Source organism: Myiozetetes cayanensis, unplaced genomic scaffold, assembly GCF_022539395.1.
Source record: "Myiozetetes cayanensis isolate MyiCay16 unplaced genomic scaffold, myiCay2020 scf4, whole genome shotgun sequence".
NCBI classification, from domain to species: domain Eukaryota; kingdom Metazoa; phylum Chordata; class Aves; order Passeriformes; family Tyrannidae; genus Myiozetetes; species Myiozetetes cayanensis.
The window spans coordinates 32137711-32157200 of NW_026087631.1; the positions used below are offsets into that span (position 1 = coordinate 32137711).

The following is a 19490-nucleotide window of genomic DNA, read 5'->3' on the forward strand; positions in this document are numbered from 1 at the left end:
ATAACCTGCCCTGTTGGTCCCCGTGAAGTCCCTGTAACCTTTTTAAGAGACACTGGAGCTCACATATCCACCCTCAAAGTTGAAGACGCTTCTGCAGGTGGAATTGTTACCTCACATAAAGGTATGTATTTGTTGTCAGTGCTTTTGGATACACCCAAGCCCAAATAACAGCCAAGGTAAGATGCTGGCTACCGAGGGAGGAGAAAGTGATTGAAACCCTAATTATATTGTGGGAATTTCCCACTAATTTACTGGGGTTGGACCTCCTAAAGGGAAGGTCTTGGATGCACAATAAAGGGAAAATAAGAGCTTTTTGAAAGGAAACCCAGAATTTCTGTTTGCTAGGCAGTGCCTCTCTGCTTCCTCCTTCCCTTATAACCAGTGTCAAACCATACTCCTTACCCCTAGGAGCCAGATGTCCCACCGGGAGTGGGTCGCCACACTCACCAGACCATAAAAAGAAATGTGCACAGGAGCTCCATTTTGCCTTTTGTCTCAGGACCTACCATGACCGTGTGAAGTCCCCAGACTTCCGTAGGTTTATATAGATATGTTTGGAAGTTTTGTGTTCAGCAAAGCAGCACTCAGCAGAGCAGACCAGCAGAACCAAGACCCACCAAAGCATCACCTGAGAACATCCAAATTCAGATCCAGACTGTTTATGTGTTGTCTTATTTGAGCTGTGAAAAGTGAGATAAGGTTTTGTTTCAGCCACAGGACCTTATGGACGCGAGGGAGAGGGGGAGTGGAGTTAATCCATGTTTACTCCTAAAGTGCAAAGAGTTGTTGAGGCCAATAGAAAAAGTGATAGTGAAGACCTACCAAAAAAAAGAAGAAAAGAGGGAGGTTAAGGGGCAGTTCAAGTAAGGTAGGTGGGCAAGAAAGGATGTAAGTTCCTGAGTACCCAGCCAGAGGGAAAAGGGACAGTGACCCCACTGATCGGGGAAGGGCATAAAGGGTCGTCCATTTTGAGGAGAGGTGTGCCTCCCCAGAGAGATGCACCCAACTCAGCTGACTTGTTTATATCAATAAATAGTTTTGCTTTGACGACGTTGTCCTCTCTCAATTTCATCAAAAAGTATTTTCTTACTATGTGGGGGCTCTGGCTGTGTAGGGTGGGATAACAGGCATGCTATGCTGATTTCAGCAGCCCTTTTGTCATGCAGGTGAGACCTGGAAGGGGGACTCTCAAAGCAAAAGGGGAATTAGACAAGGGAGAAAGGGAAAGCATTAGAGTATACGCACGGCAGCTGATAATATTTGTGCACAGGACCCAGGTAAGAAAAGTGACTGTTGAGTATTACCTGGGCAGCTGGGAGGAGCAGGACTGGGTGTGTGTGACTGAGATGCAGAATTGCCTGCGAAGCAAGCATGGAGTCCTTTTAACTGTGGTTCTGTTATTCCGTGAGGAAAACAGCCAGGGATGGGATGAAGTGAGATGGTTCTAAAAGAGTCCTGTGAGAGTTCAAGAGATGGGAAATAGTAGGAAGAAAAAGAAGAGGGGAGAGTAGCTTGAAAACTCCACAGCTGGGAGTAGGAATTGTACAAATATGTATTTTATTCATAGTCTATTGTATTATTCTTTCACGTATTATCCATTATTTCTAATGTATATAAACCCTGTGTTCCTATTGGTTAATGACGAGATACAGAAGAAAGAGAGAGAAAAATACGAGAGATGGAGAGCTGTTTATACTAAATACTAAAAGGACTTGATATAGACTCATGGACTCTACGTGTTTTGAACAGTTTAAAGTGATGTTTAATGTTGTATTTTGGTTATATTAATTATATTACATTAGAATGTGTTATTCCCCTCATGAATTTGCTCTCTCCTGATTGGTTGAAATTTCCCGTTCCCTGATAGGTTAGTATTTGCCACAGTGTGGGCGGTACGGTTAATGCTGTCAGTTAATGTGATTGGTTTATGGTTACGTCATACAGTTTGTGACTCCCCTATTGGTTGTACCCCCATGTCAATCTTAAAACTCCTCCCAAGTTCTAGTCCCTTCTACCCCAGACCCTATAAAAGGCCTGTCCTCCCCTCGGCTAAGCGATAGCACCCGTCACTCCTCAGACCATCAATAAAGCCTGCAACAGAGAGACGAACTCCTTGTGCTGTCCGTATCTCATTCCCTCACCCGGGCTGCGACAGTTAACATTTGGTGCATTGCAGTAGCTATTCATATATGGTTATGTTTTCCCTTTATGGTTATGATTTGAATGCTCCACCTTAACTCCTCCTGTTCTAGCACCTTCCCTATCCTCTTCAATAAAGCCTTCTTGCCTTTTCACCCACGAAGCTGTGGATTTGGCTTTCTCCTTACGCCTCCCCACACTCCACTCCAAGCATACCTCGTGACAGTCCTTTCGGGAAGATGCTTAGAGACTAGGGACAAGAGGGAATGTCTTATACACAGAGGAAAGACAAAAAGAAAATTATACAGTATTGTATGTTTGAATGGACTAAGGAACATACTACATCTGACCCATTATATTAGCCAAAGTATGGGTCATCAGAGGATTGGATTTGTCAGGCTTTAAAGTTGTATGTGAATGCTCAGAGACCTTTTAACCAAAAGAAGAGTGATTATGCTTCCTATTGGATGCCTATTTTTGGTACAGAGAAAGGTCAAGCCACGGTACAGCACTTGGGGCTGAGGGTAGAGGGGTCAGAGCTCTCAGTCATGGCAGGTGCCCAGAAAGGCTTTGGGGACATGCTGGCTGCCCCAGTCCCCTGCTCCCCTCCCAGCCACACCTGCTGAGCCCCTTTCCTTCCACCAGGCCATGGCTCTGACAACTCTGTTCTCCCTGGCTCTGCTGCACATCCAGCCCAAGCTGCAGCACTGTGACCAGATCCACATGGACACAGACAAGTGGATGCCTCAGGAAAGTCATGCCATAACAGAACCCGGAAAACAACAGCTTTTCATTTATTTTCTTTGCTCTGAAAGCCAATAAACATTGTAACCAGCAACTACTAAAGCAATGCAAGGAATGCTTACAACTAAGTTGTTTCAACATGCTCCAGTCTAGAGAACACTGTCTGTCACTAGAAGACCTTTCCAGGCACACACAGCACGAGGGTTAATTAATTGCCTCTAGAGGCACTTCACTCACAGAATCTCCTTGACAGAGAATTCGAGATAACTTCTTATAAATAAATATAGCTCGGAATATATTGAAGCGCTGGACACTTAAAAACTTGTAAACCAGCTGGATCTAAGCACAACAAAAAATTCTGATAGTATCTTGATGTGTTTCTCTTAGATTGTAGTGAATGTACAGATTTATTCTCCATCAGGATACAACTCTCAAGGTATATTACACGCTTTCAATTGCCACGTTCTCAGTTGTTTTCTGAGGAGCCTTGGAACTGCTGGCAAGGGTGGGGGCATTTTTTTGTCACTGGACTAACATGAAGTTTCTGAAATGTCAAGAAATAATGCTCACTTGAAAGCTTCAGTTTTTGATCCTCACTTATGTTTCCTCCTCAATTCTTGTTCCTCTAATGTTAAATTTCAATGTGAAATTCAAAAAAAAAAGAAAAAATTCCTGGTGAAAATGCTTGACATTCACACTATGCAAAGCTACTTCGACGGTTGCTGAGCTTTCTGTACTATTTCACATACATTTGGTGCAAGTATCTCTGTCATGCCAGTATGTATCAGCCTCAACTATTTTAACTGACACACAGTTCAAACTCCTATAATTAGAAATGTAGAAAGGGGGCCTGGTGTCTTGCCAAGGCACGCGTAGATCTCAAAAGGACTATTTAATTCCCCTCCTTCCCCCCTTGCCATAGCCAGGGAAGGAACACAAAGGAGCTGTTTGTGTCGATGGTGCTGATGGTGCCCAGGTGGCAAGGAAGGCTGATGGCATCTGGCCTTTTATGGGGAATAGTGTGGCAGCAGGACCAGGACCATCCCCGCTGTGCTGAGGCGCCGCGGAGGCACTTCCAGTCTGGGGCAGTTCTGGACCCCCAATTCAGGAGAGACATTAAGGGGCTGGAGCGTGTCCAGGGAAGGGAAGGGAAGGGAGCTGGGGAAGGGTCTGGAGCAGCAGGAGCGACTGAGGGAGCTGGGGGGCGGCTGAGGCTGGAGAAAAGCAGGCCCAGGGGAACCCCTCCTCGCCCCCTGCCAATATCTTGATAGGAGACTGTGGCCAGGTGGGTGCCGGGCTCTGCTCCCAGGAACAAGCCATTGGACCCAAGGGGCAAAGCCTCAAGCTGCACTAGCAGAGATTTAGGTTGGAAATCAGCAGGAATTTCTTCTCAGACAGGGTGACTAAATATGGGAATGGGCTGGCCGGGGAAGCAGAGAAGTCCCCGCCCCTGAAGATCTTTTTAAGGATTAAACACTGGACGTCTTGAATCGTCTGGACCACTCAGTGCCAGTGGTCCACCTGGCTGCTATTCGATCACAGTTTAGACCAAGGATATCAGAGCTTTCTGCCAACCTGATTCCGTGGATTATGTGACCACAAAAATTTTTAATTGAACCACTTAAATCTCTCTCTCTCTTCTAAACAGAAATGTGTAGACAGGGTGCCTCTACAAATTCTTCAAGGCTGCGAGGTTTAACCGCAAATCACGCAACGTGCTCTCCGCGCCCGCCCCTCCTCCCCATCGCCAACGTGGCACCAACGGCGTCCCGCCCGCGCCGCCATTTTATGCATGGGGAGCGAACTACGCGGGCCGGGGGGGAGGGGCGAACTCCCCCGCGTGGGGCCGATGGACTCGTTTCGGCGCCGCGGAGCCGCTGCAGACGTGGCAGGGCGGGGCGGGGGCTGCTGGGAGTTGTGGTTCCCGGCGGCGCCGGGAACAGTCCTTCATCCCCGGGACGGGAAAGGCCGCGAAGGAAAAGGGTTTATTAAGGCTCGGCAAGGACGTTTGCGGCGGTGGAAGGAGGTGTTGCGTTGTGGGATGTCGAGGCCGCCAGCGGGGAGGAGCGGGCGGAGGGCTGGCCGGGCGGTGACGGGCCCGCGCCGGCTGCGGGAGGTGTGGGGAGTCGCTCCCCTCGTGTCCTGGCCCGGCGCGCTCGTTCCAGCGGCTCCTGTGCTCCCCGTGCGGACACTGCCGTGCTCCGAGGCGAGGTGAGGGTCGAGAATTCCCGGCGGGATTGTCCCGGTGCTGCTTTGGCTCCTGTGTGTTGACCTGCCTCCACCGAGCTTTCTCCGGCTCTCGGGTGTGGGCCCTCAGGGCTGTACTTCCAGTGAGGAATGGGGGTGTGTTCGTCCTGATGAACCCCCCGAGGTTTCATCCTGAATTTGCCTGATTGGCAGTGGGAATCTCGCCCTTGGGAATCTCTTTATGTCGTATAGAAGTGGCTCTTCAGGAGATTTATTATTTCCTACAGTGTCGCTGGAGGCATTATTTGCCCCTTTTTATGATTGTTTTTATTGCTTGATGCACAATAAAGGGAAAATAAGAGCTTTTTTGAAAGGAAACCCAGAATTTCTGTTTGCTAGGCAGTGCCTCTCTGCTTCCTCCTTCCCTTATAACCAGTGTCAAACCATACTCCTTACCCCTAGGAGCCAGATGTCCCACCGGGAGTGGGTCGCCACACTCACCAGACCATAAAAAGAAATGTGCACAGGAGCTCCATTTTGCCTTTGTCTCAGGACCTACCATGACCGTGTGAAGTCCCCAGACTTCCGTAGGTTTATATAGATATGTTTGGAAGTTTTGTGTTCAGCAAAGCAGCACTCAGCAGAGCAGACCAGCAGAACCAAGACCCACCAAAGCATCACCTGAGAACATCCAAATTCAGATCCAGACTGTTTATGTGTTGTCTTATTTGAGCTGTGAAAAGTGGAGATAAGGTTTTGTTTCAGCCACAGGACCTATGGACGCAGGGAGAGGGGAGAGGAGTTAATCCATGCTTACTCCTAAAGTGCAAAGAGTTGTTGAGGCCAATAGAAAAGTGATAGTGAAGACCAACAAAAGAAAAAGAAGAAAAGAGGGAGGTTAAGGGCAGTTCCAAGTAAGGTAGGTGGGCAAGAAAGGATGTAAGTTCCTGAGTACCCAGCCAGAGGGAGAAGGGACAGTGACCCCACTGATCGGGGAAGGGCATAAAGGGTCGCCCATTTTGAGGAGGAGTGTGCCTCCCCAGAGATGCACCCAACTCCAGCTGACTTTGTTTATATCAATAAATAGTTTTGCTTTGACGACGTTGTCCTCTCTCAATTTCATCCAAAGTATTTTTACTAGTGTGGGGCTCTGGCTGTGTAGGGTGGGATAACAGGCATGCTATGCTGATTTCAGCAGCCCTTTTGTCATGCAGGTGAGACCTGGAAGGGACTCTCAAAGCAAAAGGGGAATTAGACAAGGGAGAAAGGGAAAGCATTAGAGTATATGCACGGCAGCTGATAATATTTGTGCACAGGACCCAGGTAAGAAAAGTGACTGTTGAGTATTACCTGGGCAGCTGGGAGGAGCAGGACTGGGTGTGTGTGACTGAGATGCAGAATTGCCTGCGAAGCAAGCATGGAGTCCTTTTAACTGTGGTTCTGTTATTCCGTGAGGAAAACAGCCAGGGATGGGATGAAGTGAGATGGTTCTAAAAGAGTCCTGTGAGAGTTCAAGAGATGGGAAATAGTAGGAAGAAAAAGAAGAGGGAGAGTAGCTTGAAAACTCCACAGCTGGGGAATAGGAATTGTACAAATATGTATTTTATTCATAGTCTATTGTATTATTCTTTCACGTATTATCCATTATTTCTAATGTATATAAACCCTGTGTTCCTATTGGTTAATGACGAGATACAGAAGAAAGAGAGAGAAAAATACGAGAGATGGAGAGCTGTTTATACTAAATACTAAAAGGACTTGATATAGACTCATGGACTCTACGTGTTTTGAACAGTTTAAAGTGATGTTTAATGTTGTATTTTGGTTATATTAATTATATTACATTAGAATGTGTTATTCCCCTCATGAATTTGCTCTCTCCTGATTGGTTGAAATTTCCCGTTCCCTGATAGGTTAGTATTTGCCGCAGTGTGGGCGGTACGGTTAATGCTGTCAGTTAATGTGATTGGTTTATGGTTACGTCATACAGTTTGTGACTCCCCTATTGGTTGTACCCCCATGTCAATCTTAAAACTCCTCCCAAGTTCTAGTCCCTTCTACCCCAGACCCTATAAAAGGCCTGTCCTCCCCTCGGCTAAGCGATAGCACCCGTCACTCCTCAGACCATCAATAAAGCCTGCAACAGAGAGACGAACTCCTTGTGCTGTCCGTATCTCATTCCCTCACCCGGGCTGCGACATATGGTGCCCACGTGTGAGTCTCTGTTGTAGGTCCCTCACACTGAGGGAACTCCAGAGTACTCTTCTGGGATACAGAAGACCCAGGTGTTTGGTGTTCTTCCCGGCAGCCACCCCCAGCCGGACGGCGGACAACGACTGGATGTTGTCATTTCCCCTCGCACCTCCTACTGCCGGCAGGAGAAGGTGAGCGGCTGGGGTAGCCCTAACTCCATCCCCTACTTCCACACCCCGAACAACTGAAGTTCTGTGGACTTTTTGTAATAATGGGCGCACGTTTGTCCACCTCTCAACGATTTAAATACCAGCAGCTTAAAGCCCTTATTTTACAACACGGCCACCCACTTGACAAAAAGTCTTTAAAATCACTGGCGCGGTGGTTAGATAATAAAAAAGAACACGTCCCAGATGTTTTTAATCTCCGAGACTGGGATGAAATTGGATTCTACATTTGGTCGGATCAGGAAAAAGGTGTTTCGGGAGCTGCTTCTGCGCTTATCGCTTGGAGACTAGTTCTGATGGCCTTACAAGGCCAGATGACGAAAAAGAATTCTAGTTCTCCTGTTTCGTCTCCTCATCGGTATTCTCGGGACTGTTACTCGTCTTCTAAAAAACAAAATGGCGGGGAGAAACGTTCTCGGGCTCATTCTCCTTATACTCCACAAAATGGCGGCGCATCTGAGGGAGGGAGGTGGAGACACAGCTCGGCGCGGGAAACCAAAGCGCGGGAACATTACGTCATTGATAAGCCACGTCCTCGACACTCCCCTGACCCGCCCTCCTCACCTACCCACACCTCCTCAATGACGTCATTATCTGATGGTCACGAGGATGCAGATAGAGAGGGTGTTAAGGGCACTTCCGATAACAACATCTGGAAAAATGGTGGCGCCCTTGATCGGCAAAAGGCCTGCTCCTCGAGGCTCGTTTCACATGCCGATGTATGGAAAGAGTGTAAAGCCCAAGCTCTACAGGCTGGTGACACAGACTTTCTAAAGGCCTTTCCGATTTATTTCGATGATGGGCCTGTACCACACTGGACCCCGATATCCTATCCCATCTTAAAGGATATTAAAAAAGCAATAGTAGATTATGGCCTTGGAGCCCCATTTACAATCGGCTTATTTGAATCCTTATTCCAGGCCTACACACTAATTCCTTATGACATTCGAATGATTTCTAAAGGATTATTAACAGCTGTACAAAATTCTGTATTTGAAAATGAATGGAAAGTCTTGATTACAAAATATGTTAGTGACAAATTAACACACAAAAAGGCTCCTCCTGATCACTTCAAACAAATGATGTATGGTGATGGTCCTTATTCTGCTAGGGAAAATCAAATTACTATCCAAAAGCAATATTTAGATATTTCCAGAGACCTTGCATTACAAGCTGTAAAAAAGGTTGCAGATGCCTATGCATCTGCCCCTTCCTTTACATTAATTAGACAGGGGCAGGATGAACCCTTTGTTGATTTTATCACCAGACTGAAAGAAGCAATTGCTAAACAAGTAGATCAAAAAGAATCACAGGAGATTCTTTTTCAAAAACTAATTATTGAGAATGCAAATCAAGAATGTCAACATGCCCTCAAATATTTAAAAAATCCAACTCTCCTTGAGATGATTGAGGCATGTAAATATATTAATTCGAACACTCATAAAGCAAAACTAATGGCTGCAGCTCTTTCCGGTCCCAATTCGTGTTTCCATTGTGGACAAAAGGGACACCTTAAAAAACAATGTCCTCAATTAATTAATAAATCTGCACCTAACACACCTGTATTGCCTAAAACACCATGTCAAAGGTGTGGTAAAGGTCGACATTGGACCAAAGATTGCAGATCTGTGGTAGATATTAATGGTCATCCTTTACCACCGAAGTCACCTGCTTTGAAACGTAAAGTCTCTTTTCGCTCCTGTGATAATCTTCCTTCATGTGTAAATAATCAGGCGGGAAACTGCCCTGCGAGCGCCCAGGGGGGCGCGAAGACACCAAATTCCCCTTTTACCCAAACAACTCACAAGAAGTTTTCTCTGAGTTAAATCCTTCTTGTGATTTCACTGATGATACTGACAATTCACATTGTATCTCTTTGTATCCTTGCTCCCCTATTACAATTCTTACGGATAAAGATCAGTTGTTAAGGGTTATACCTTCTCAATCTGTTGTGTCTGAAGAAATTTATTTACTAATATCTAATCCTATTTGTCTTGTAAAAGATATAATTATTATACCCATGCTTTTGAGTAATGTAGATCCCGATAACATCTGTATACCAATTAGTGTTTCTAATCCACCAGTTCAAATTCTTCGTCGGGATGCAATTGCTACACTCATTCCTCTTACATATTTTATTACCTTAAACAACACATTACAAAACGAAACAACAGTAAATTGGACACAATCAATTTCTCAATCACGTCCAATTCTCACCTGTACTCTTAAGCACACTGAAAGTAATCAGCCTCAGTCTGTGACAATTAAAGGTTTAATTGATACGGGGGCGGATGTTACTATTCTTGCAAAAAGACATTGGCCATCTTTATGGGAGGCAACTGAAACCCTTATTAATATCAGTGGAGTTGGCGGTTCTCAAATTCCTTTACGGAGTTCTAAATTAATTCAGATTCTAGGTCCTGATAACAAGTCGGCATCCATCTACCCATTTATTTTAGACATTCCCCTCACGCTGTGGGGCAGGGACTCCTTGGTGCAGTGGGGCATGGGGCTTCATTCAAATTTATAAATCGGGTCACTGGTAAATTGCAGCTTCCCCCACTTTCTTGGAAAACGTCGACCCCAATTTGGGTTGACCAGTGGCCCTTACCCTTTGAAAAGCTGCAAATCTTACAAAATCTGGTTCAAGAGCAATTGGATAATGGTCATGTGGAGCCCTCAACGAGTCCCTGGAACACACCAGTTTTTGTTATTAAAAAATCCTCTGGTTCTTGGAGACTACTCCAAGATCTTAGGAAAGTGAATAATGTCCTCGAACCTATGGGAACATTACAGCAAGGTATGCCTTCTCCATCTATGCTACCTGCTGAATGGCCCATAGTTGTCGTGGATATTAAAGATTGTTTCTTTCATATTTATTTAAATCCTATTGATGCTCCTAAATTTGCTTTTTCTATTCCATCAATTAATTCTAGCGAACCCCATCATAGATATCAGTGGAAAGTTCTACCCCAGGGGATGAAAAACTCTCCTACTTTATGTCAACTATTTGTCTCACACATTCTTTCTCCAATTCGGTCTCAGTTTCCAAAATCAATTATTCTCCACTACATGGATGATGTTTTAATTTGTGCACAATCAGACGAAGAAACAAAAACTACCCTTGCGTCTATTGTTTCGGCTCTGAATTCAAATGGGTTACACATTTCTCCTGACAAAATTCAAACTTCATCTCCGTGGAAATATTTAGGGTTAAAAATTACTGAATCTACGATAACTCCTCAATCTATAGCAATTCGGAAAAATATCAGAACTCTAAATGATTTACAAAAACTTTTGGGAGCTATTAATTGGGTCAGACCGATTTTGGGTATTACTACAGATGATTTGAATCCCCTATTTGATTTACTTAGAGGTAATTCCGACTTGTTATCTCCCAGGTCGCTTACTCCAGAGGCTGAACATGCTTTAGAACTTGTGGAACAAAGAATTTCTAATAGACAGTCTTGTAGAATGTTACCTGATGTACCTATTTCTTTACTTATTGTTCTGAATAACACTCAACCCCTTGGTATTCTTGGTCAGTTTTATAACAATGATGAGGAGTTCTGCTTATGGGAGTGGCTCTTTCTTCCGCACCAATTTTCTAAAACCCTCACTACTCTTCCTGAAATGATTTCAAAGTTATGTTTTAAAGGACGTATGCGTTGTCTTGAACTTTGTGGGAAAGACCCAGACTTTATTTACCTTCCCTTAACTTCTACTCATTTTGATCAATTACTTAAAACTTCTATTGATTTTCAAATTGCTACAACCGATTACTTAGGTGAATATAAACTTCATATTCCTGCGTGCAAATTTTTACAAAGACTCTTACCAATTCCAATTCATTTAAAGGTTATGCTATCACATATTCCTATCAAAAATGCAAAAACAATTTTCACTGATGGTTCTGGAAAGACAGGAAATGCTGTTGCTGTTTGGAAGGAAGGTAATTCTTGGAAACAAAATATTCATAAAGCACCAGGATCACCACAATTAGTTGAGCTTTCTGCAGTAGTTCGTGTGTTTTCTCTTTTCCCTTCCGAACCTATTAATATAATTTCAGATTCCTCATATGTAGTAGGTATTGTTTCTCGAATTGAAAATTCATATTTAAAACATGTTTCTAAAAAACTTCTTTTTGATTTACTCACTTCTCTCCTTTTCTATATTCGAAACAGACACCACCCATACTTTATTACTCACACTCGCTCACACACTACTCTCCCCGGACCAGTGGCCGAAGGTAACCAATGTGCAGATCAATTGGCAGGTATTTCCATTATCCCAAATTTATTACAACAAGCGCGACTTTCTCACAGCTTTTTCCATCAGAATGCAAAAGCCCTTCAGAAACAATTCGGTATTACACTAATGCAGTCCAAAGAGATTCTAAAAGGTTGCCCTGATTGCCAAGCAGTAGTTCCTTTGAAATTAGAGGGCGTAAATCCCAGAGGTCTTGAGCCTCTTCAAATTTGGCAGTCTGATGTTACTCATTATAATGAATTTGGAAAGTTAAAATTTATTCATGTTTCTATTGATACTTTCTCAAAATACATCGTAGCTACTGCTCATTCCGGTGAAAAAGCTCGTGATGTTAAAAAACATTTTCTTGCAGCCTTTGCACATATGGGAGTTCCTCATACCATCAAGACAGATAATGGACCCTCATATGTTGCCAAAGACACTGCCAGGTTCTTCTCTGATTGGGGAATTACTCACATTACAGGTATCCCCCATAACCCCACTGGTCAAGGGATAGTAGAAAGAGCACATCAAACTTTAAAAAATCTAATTAAAAAACAAAAAGGAGGAACATTGGGATTGTCCCCCCAGGAAAGATTAGACAAGGCAATGTATGTCTTAAATTTTTTAAATAGATTGGAAGATAATGACACTCCCCTTTGCAGAACCCCAGCTGAAAAACATTTTCAGACAAAATCTGATCCATCTGCAATCAAAGCAAAAGTGATGTATAAAGATGTTTTAACCGAAAAGTGGTCTGGACCTTTCCCTCTTATAACTTGGGGAAAGGGTCACGCTTGTATTTTGACAGATACTGGAATGGAATGGGTACCGATAAGAAGAGTGCGAATCCATCAAGAAAAGCTGAAATGCATATCTCTCAAACCCCCGCAACAACAAGACATGTCATCGTCATCTTCATAACTCTTGTGATCGTGAGTCCGGTAACCAAGTCAGCTCCGATAAGGATGCCACCTTGGACAATGGGCCAAGGAGATAATATCTGGGTCAAGTTAGCAAAGGAGGCAAATACAGATACCATTTGTTTAGCTACAAATAACATTGCAAATCCCTTTTCCACATGTTTAATTGGCATCCCGTTGAATAAGACAATGCTAGACACTTACACTAACCCACCACCTACAAATAAATCGGTAATTGAATTCGAATTGCTAGGTACAGCTATTACTAACACTTGCATACAATTTGTACCAAAACCTAATGCCTTTCAGGATAAATTGTTGGATGTGACGTCCAAAAAAGGAATCTACAGGAACGTGTCCTTATGGTGTAATGGGACGGACTCAAAAGTAGTCAGAGTGGGTCCGATGTACCGACCTCGTGAGTTACATCCAGGAGATTTTTTAATTTGCGGAGAGAGGGCTTGGAACGGTATTCCTGCAAACCCAAAAGGAGGTCCTTGCACGATTGGCAAAATTACATTATTCCATCCTTTCAAATTCAGTTTACCAGGTGAAATAAATTCAACAGTTATCAGACCTGTTTCCCGCAATAGACAAAAGAGACAAATAATGACCTCTTCTACAGCAAAAATTCTTAGAAGGAACAGAAAAAAATATGAGGAAGCCTGGGACTCTCGTCCTCCTAGTTTCAATAGGAACTCCCGTCCTCCCAGGTTCAATACCCCTCCTTCATGTAACCCAGAAGTAAATCTACCAAGCCCTGATCCAAATCGAAAGAGTAATTTTCCACCATTTCCTAGCTCTCCAGCATGTCTTCACCTCTCTAATTTTCAAATTAAATTTGACAACACAAATTCTCCATTGTTAAAATCTGACAATCCATTATTGAAGTCTAGCAATTTGGAAAATACACCTGAACCAACACAATTCCCGCAGAAAAATTATTTACCTCCTCTATCTTCAGACTGTGATCCTTCAATATGGCTATGGTCTAGTAGTAAAGATTATTGGGTCTCTTTCTTTGCTGCAGGCATAGCCACGGATCACGCATTAGGAGTTTTAAGTCACATGGCATGCTGGATGGCTAAGGAAGCAAATGCTACATCACTTACTTTAAAAGAATTATTAGAGGACACCATGACCTTAAAAGGAGTCTCACTACATAATAGAGCGGCAATAGACTTCCTTCTGGTATTACATAACCATGGTTGCCAGGAGTTTAGTGACCTATGTTGCTTAAACTTCTCAGACCATTCCAAATCAATTCAGACAAATATTGACACCATACAACAATTAGTCTCAAAGATAAAGCAAGACCCTAAGTGGCACACCCAAGATTTGTTTGAAGGCTTTGGTTGGGCTTCATTACCAAATTGGACCCGACAACTAATTCTGATTGGCTTTTCGATTTTATTTTCAATTATATTTGTACTTTGTTTAATGTCATGTTTAGTTGCTCTTTTTAAGAGATATTGCCTTCCTCGAGCCAACCCAGTCATCCTTCAAGTTCAGCCACCGGACTACAATGAAAACTACGATTTTAAAAATAAAAAAGGGGGAGATGACGAGATACAGAAGAAAGAGAGAGAAAAATACGAGAGATGGAGAGCTGTTTATACTAAATACTAAAAGGACTTGATATAGACTCATGGACTCTACGTGTTTTGAACAGTTTAAAGTGATGTTTAATGTTGTATTTTGGTTATATTAATTATATTACATTAGAATGTGTTATTCCCCTCATGAATTTGCTCTCTCCTGATTGGTTGAAATTTCCCGTTCCCTGATAGGTTAGTATTTGCCGCAGTGTGGGCGGTACGGTTAATGCTGTCAGTTAATGTGATTGGTTTATGGTTACGTCATACAGTTTGTGACTCCCCTATTGGTTGTACCCCCATGTCAATCTTAAAACTCCTCCCAAGTTCTAGTCCCTTCTACCCCAGACCCTATAAAAGGCCTGTCCTCCCCTCGGCTAAGCGATAGCACCCGTCACTCCTCAGACCATCAATAAAGCCTGCAACAGAGAGACGAACTCCTTGTGCTGTCCGTATCTCATTCCCTCACCCGGGCTGCGACAGTTAACATTTGGTGCATTGCAGTAGCTATTCATATATGGTTATGTTTTCCCTTTATGGTTATGATTTGAATGCTCCACCTTAACTCCTCCTGTTCTAGCACCTTCCCTATCCCTCTTCAATAAAGCCTTCTTGCCTTTTCACCCACGAAGCTGTGGATTTGGCTTTCTCCTTACGCCTCCCCACACTCCACTCCAAGCATACCTCGTGACAGTCCTTTCGGGAAGATGCTTAGAGACTAGGGACAAGAGGGGAATGTCTTATACACAGAGGAAAGACAAAAAGAAAATTATACAGTATTGTATGTTTGAATGGACTAAGGAACATACTACATCTGACCCATTATATTAGCCAAAGTATGGGTCATCAGAGGATTGGATTTGTCAGGCTTTAGTGTTGTATGTGAATGCTCAGAGACCTTTTAACCAAAAGAAGAGTGATTATGCTTCCTATTGGATGCCTATTTTTGGTACAGAGAAAGGTCAAGCCACGGTACAGCACTTGGGGCTGAGGGTAGAGGGGTCAGAGCTCTCAGTCATGGCAGGTGCCCAGAAAGGCTTTGGGGACATGCTGGCTGCCCCAGTCCCCTGCTCCCCTCCCAGCCACACCTGCTGAGCCCCCTTTCCTTCCACCAGGCCATGGCTCTGACAACTCTGTTCTCCCTGGCTCTGCTGCACATCCAGCCCAAGCTGCAGCACTGTGACCAGATCCACATGGACACAGACAAGTGGATGCCTCAGGAAAGTCATGCCATAACAGAACCCGGAAAACAACAGCTTTTCATTTATTTTCTTTTGCTCTGAAAGCCAATAAACATTGTAACCAGCAACTACTAAAGCAATGCAAGGAATGCTTACAACTAAGTTGTTTCAACATGCTCCAGTCTAGAGAACACTGTCTGTCACTAGAAGACCTTTCCAGGCACACACAGCACGAGGGTTAATTAATTGCCTCTAGAGGCACTTCACTCACAGAATCTCCTTGACAGAGAATTCGAGATAACTTCTTATAAATAAATATAGCTCGGAATATATTGAAGCGCTGGACACTTAAAACTTGTAAACCAGCTGGATCTAAGCACAACAAAAAATTCTGATAGTATCTTGATGTGTTTCTCTTAGATTGTAGTGAATGTACAGATTTATTCTCCATCAGGATACAATCTCAAGGTATATTACACGCTTTCAATTGCCACGTTCTCAGTTGTTTTCTGAGGAGCCTTGAAACTGCTGCCAAGGGTGGGGGCATTTTTTTGTCACTGGACTAACATGAAGTTTCTGAAATGTCAAGAAATAATGCTCACTTGAAAGCTTCAGTTTTTGATCCTCACTTATGTTTCCTCTCAATTCTTGTTCCTCTAATGTTAAATTTCAATGTGAAATTCAAAAAAAAAAGAAAAAATTCCTGGTGAAAATGCTTGACATTCACACTATGCAAAGCTACTTCGATTTGCTGAGTTTTCTGTACTATTTCACATACATTTGGTGCAAGTATCTCTGTCATGCCGTATTTATCAGCCTTAATTATTTTAACTGACACACAGTTCAAATTCCTATAATTAGAAATGTAGAAAGGGGGCCTGGTGTCTTGTCAAGGCTGCGAGATTCAAAAGGACTATTTAATTCCCCTCCTTCCCCCCTTGCCATAGCCAGGGAAGGAACACAAAGGAGCTGTTTGTGTCGATGGTGCTGATGGTGCCCAGGTGGCAAGGAAGGCTGATGGCATCTGGCCTTTATGGGGAATAGTGTGGCAGCAGGACCAGGACCATCCCCCTGTGCTGGGCGCTGCTGAGGCACTTCCAGTCTGGGGCAGTTCTGGACCCCCAATTCAGGAGAGACATTAAGGGGCTGGAGCGTGTCCAGGGAAGGGAAGGGAAGGGAGCTGGGGAAGGGTCTGGAGCAGCAGGAGCGACTGAGGGAGCTGGGGGGCGGCTGAGGCTGGAGAAAAGCAGGCTCAGGGGAACCTCCTCGCTCTCTGCCAATATCTGATAGGAGACTGTGGCCAGGTGGTGCCGGGCTCTGCTCCCAGGAACAAGCCATTGGACCCAAGGGGCAAAGCCTCAAGCTGCACTAGCAGAGATTTAGGTTGGAAATCAGCAGGAATTTCTTCTCAGACAGGGTGACTAAATATGGGAATGGGCTGGCCGGGGAAACAGAGAAGTCCCCGCCCCTGAAGATCTTTTAAGGATTAAACACTGGACGTCTTTAATCGTCTGGACCACTCAGTGCCGTGGTCCACCTGGCTGCTATTCGATCACAGTTTAGACCAAGGATATCAGAGCTTTCTGCCAACCTGATTCCGTGGATTATGTGACCACAAAAATTTTTAATTGAACTACACTTTAAATCTCTCTAAACAGAAATGTAGACAGGGTGCCTCACAATTCTTCAAGGCTGCGAGGTTTAACCGCATCACGCAATTTGCTCTCCGCGCCCGCCCCTCCTCCTCATCGCCAACGTGGCACCAACGGCGTCCCGCCCGCGCCGCCATTTTATGCATGGGGAGCGAACTACGCGGGCCGGGGGGGAGGGGCGAACTCCCCCGCGTGGGGCCGATGGACTCGTCGGCGCCGCGGAGCCGCTGCAGACGTGGCAGGGCGGGGCGGGGGCTGCTGGGAGTTGTAGTTCCCGGCGGCGCCGGGAACAGTCCTTCATCCCCGGGACGGGAAAGGCCGCGAAGGAAAAGGGTTTATTAAGGCTCGGTAAGGACGTTTGCGGCGGTGGAAGGAGGTGTTGCGTTGTGGGATGTCGAGGCCGCCAGCGGGGAGGAGCGGGCGGAGGGCTGGGCCGGGCGGTGACGGGGCCCGCGCCGGCTGCGGGAGGTGTGGGGAGTGCGGGGCTCCTTCCTCGTGTCCTGGCCCGGCGCGTCGTTCCAGCGGCTCCTGCGCTCCCCGTGCGGACACTGCCGTGCTCCGAGGCGAGGTGAGGGTCGGGGAGAATTCCCGGCGGGATTGTCCCGGTGCTGCTTTGGCTCCTGTGTGTTGACCTGCCTCCCACCGAGCTTTCTCCGGGCTCTCGGGGTGCGTGGGCCCTCAGGGCTGTACTTCCAGCGAGGAATGGGGGTGTGTTCGTCCTGATGAACCCCCCGAGGTTTCATCCCGAATTTGCCTGATTGGCAGTGGGAATCCTCGCCCTTGGGAATCTCTTTATGTCGTATAGAAGTGGCTCTTCAGGAGATTTATTATTTCCTACAGTGTCGCTGGAGGCATTATTTGCCCCTTTTTATGATTGTTTTTATTGTCACATTAAAAAACATTATTTTTTTGTGGGGGGAAACACCTCTGAAAGTGTTGCATCACATCCCATGATATCCATGCCCTGAATATGATGGCTGTGTGTGACTGGTGCAGATTGTTGGGATGTATAGGGTTTGTTTGGCAGTTCTTTGATGGTGTGGTGTGATCTGAAGGTGTTACGTAGTTGTGCATGTAGATCAGGGGTCTCCCACCGTGCTCATCTGTAGTTCATGAGCTTTTTGATGCTTAAATATTTGGTAAGGGGGGGGAGGGGGGGATGGACTGGGGCAAACCTGGAGGGTTGGCAGTGGTACAGAGAATGTGTGAAAAAAAAAATCTAATTCCAATAATTCTGAAAAGGTTAGGAAGCTTTTAGGTCTGCAAGAGTGACAAGGCAAGGCCAACCCTTACTGTCACGCCACATATTTCCAGCTGTCTTGGTCTGTGTTAGGTTTCAGGCACACTGGGTTCTGACTGGTGAACAGACTTCTTTGTGTTTATGGGGTTTTTTTGTTTATTTGTTCGTTTGTTTTGGGTTTTGTTTGGGGTTTTTTGTTGTTTGTGGGGTTTTGTTTGTTGTTTTTTAAAGGTGAAAAGGTAATGAAAGTGTTGTGATTAACATTATGCTATGAATATAGAATCATAGGATGGTTTGGGTTGGAAGGGACCTCAAAGACCATCCAATTCCATCCCCTGCCATGGGCAGGGACACTTTCCACTATCCCAGGTTGCCCCAGCCAAACCTTGGACACTTCTAGGGATGGGACAGCCACAGCTTCTCTGGTCAACCTGTGCCAGAGCCTTACCACCCTCACAGGGAAGAACTTCCTCCTAATATTTGATCTAAACCTACTTTCTTTCCGTTTGAATATTTTTCACTGCTGATAAATACATCAGATTCTGCATTAAACTGTGTTGCAAAACAGTATGTAATCAGTAAGTTCCACAATTACTTTTTCTTGTGATTTTCTAGTTCTTGTCAAAGCTGTGAAGTACCAACGTTAACTTGGACAAAGCTCAATTTAAACAGAGCCCCAAAATAAAGAGTACACAGCAGTGTTTACCTGGTGCAATCAGCTCCATTATCAGCTGGAGAAAAGTTGACTTAGCTTCAGTTCTCTACTATAAAGCATTAATGAGGAAAACTGAAGTTACGTGGCACTGCTGAGACCACCTCAGTTTCAAGTCAGGGGATCAACTCACACACAGGTGCATTGTGACAGCTATGAAGACTCCAGATACTCAGAATATATACAACAGGTATAGAGAGTTCTGGGGATTTGGTTTTTTTTTTTTTTAATTTGTTTTGTCTTCTCTTTAAGGCTTTGGACTTTGGAACAAGTCATTTAACACGAGGTGATTAAACCAATGATCCCTCTGTGCCTTTCCTTTGGTTTGGTAAGACTTGGTGTGCCCTCAGAGATCTTTCTCTGTTCTGCTGATCAGAGGCCGAAAGAAAGTGTATCCCTGACTTTGTGCTCACCCTTTCTAAAGTAGAAAAAACAACCTGAGGGATTTT

At 44.7% G+C, this 19490-nt stretch overlaps 1 protein-coding gene across 4 annotated transcripts in view; it reads left to right on the top strand.

Moving 5' to 3' along the window:
* Positions 1-5061: 5061 nt before the first annotated feature.
* Positions 5062-19490, top strand: part of PRRC1 (proline rich coiled-coil 1) — a 33605-nt gene continuing 19176 nt past the window's right edge. Inside the window, exon 1 of one of the 4 annotated variants that reach the window (XM_050329911.1) lies at positions 5062-5094. The gene's annotated coding sequence lies outside the window, so the exon portion shown is untranslated. Of the gene's footprint in view, positions 5095-17326; positions 17438-17526; positions 17658-19100; positions 19232-19490 lie in introns of those variants that run through there. The other 3 variants (XM_050329909.1, XM_050329910.1, XM_050329912.1) reach the window with 3 other exon arrangements.